The following is a 2,128-nucleotide window of genomic DNA, read 5'->3' on the forward strand; positions in this document are numbered from 1 at the left end:
GACCCGACTCAACGGCACTTAACAACAACAACAACAACTAACATCAACAAGATTTTTCTTCTATTTCTTTTTTATGTCATAGTTTTACGTGTATTTTTTTTTAATTAGGTGTGTCGGTAGCCTATATGACAGTAATTATAGGAGGTATTTAAAATATTAATGTCACATCGTAAAAATATATAAGCAATATATTTTATAAATGTTGTGTTGTTAGGTGCTGTTGGGTTTGAACTGCCGACCCTGAAGTTCAAACTGACCTTGCAGTCTGGTGCATTATCCTGCAGCACCACACCAGAACTCCACGTAAGCAATACTAATTATCAAAAGGGATCTTGGGTTTCTGTGATAAAGACTGAGGAAAGCCCCCGAAAGGCATTAACCATGATCAGATGGCCCTGATGGAGGTCCTCAGCTTCTTTCTCTTTGCAATCAGACCAGAGCCCAGAACTTCAGTGATCCAGACAACCATGGTAGGGTTAGAAAAGCACAGATAAATTCGATAATGCCTTCAGACTCTTACCAGGTAAAGCTCTTCCCAGAAAGACTTTCCTAACACTCAAGATATGACTTTCTTTCTTTTTTTCAAAATGACTTTCTTAATGGCATTTTTTTTTCTTATTAAAGTAAATATTTATTTAAAAATATCTAGGACCTCCTTTCATCCTCCCATCTTGGGATTAATTTCCTGGTCTGAAATATAATTACATCTACCACATCTTAGGAGTTTCCTTAGTAGAGAATTTCCTTCTAAAGACTTTAAAGTTGAGTGATTTATCTGAAGATCCCTAGCACATTATGCAATGAAATCACTTTGTCTCTTGTCATGCAACAAAACACTTTATAGGATTTATTGCATGTTTTCTTCTCAATGGCAATAAAAATAAAAGGAAACAATTTGTGAGTATGGATGTAGTAACCAGCAGGACAAAATGAAAATTTATTTGGGGGGATATTACAAACATAAATTCAGAAATTCAAAGGTCCTTTAAAGGGGTCATGATGTAGTGTTATAGGATAAGCAATGGACTACTAATTGCAAGGTCAAAGGGTCAAATCCACCAGCAGCTCCTTGGAAACCCTGTACCAGGGCCTCTGTGAGTCAGAGCCAACTTGACAGCACTTAACAACAGCTAGGCCACTTGTAATTTCTTCCGGCTCCCCATCATTTTCTGTTTTGTGGCGGTGGGCAGTCTATCAGCTCCAAAGGTAAGCAACCCATGAAAACAAGGGCTGCTTGACCAGAGTCCCAATACTCGGCCTGGCGCCTGCCCCCATAACAAGTGAGAAATCATTATTTGGTGACTAAATCACTCTCTCGGTACCTTACCCTTCCTTCTATATTCAGATGGAATATACTGTTATCTGGTTGCTATGAGTTGGAACCGACTCGTCGCGGCTGAACAATCAGTTACCCAGCATTTTCCGTAGGCCAGGCCCTGTGCCAGTCATTTTAATCCTTTCAAGGTCAGAGTTATTGTCCATGTTTTACAGATGAGGAAAGATTTATTTTCCTATTCACCACATAAGTAAGCCTGGGGATTTATATGCAAGCACTAACTAAATATAGGTTGAACTAATTTAGATTTTAACCTCATCTGTTTTTCAAAACAATGGTCAATTGAGTTGTACTAACCTCAGGTTGGTGATCTCACTAGTGTGGCTTCAGGCCTTGCTTCTCAGTGTCCTTGTGAATCAGAGGGAAACCACTCAGGCTCAGTCGTGGGAGGTGGGCCCATGAAGTAGGGAAGCCTTCTTCCCCAGAATTATTGCTGCATATCTGAGCTGGTCTGAAAGCACTGCCTTTCATGACTAATGCAGTGGTGCTCCAACTAGCTGCACATTGCAGTCACCTGAGAAGCATTAACGACTACTCACACCTGGGTTCTATCCTGCAATTGTCAAGTAGGTGGTCAGTTTGTGGTTGGGCTTTTAAGACTTTCAAACTTTTCATTCCAGTTGACATGCTGCTGAGAATTTGCCTTTCCACCCATTGTTGGCCAAGAATATTAAAGGTACTATGAACTGCCAGCAAGAACAAATAAATCTGTCTTGGAAGAAGTACAGACAGAATGGTCTTGGAAACCAGAATGGCCAGACATTGTCTCTCAGAGTTTGGACATATTATCAG

The sequence above is a fragment of the Chrysochloris asiatica genome, unplaced genomic scaffold (genome assembly GCF_000296735.1).
Source record: "Chrysochloris asiatica unplaced genomic scaffold, ChrAsi1.0 scaffold00049, whole genome shotgun sequence".
In the NCBI taxonomy this organism is placed as follows: Eukaryota; Metazoa; Chordata; class Mammalia; order Afrosoricida; family Chrysochloridae; genus Chrysochloris; species Chrysochloris asiatica.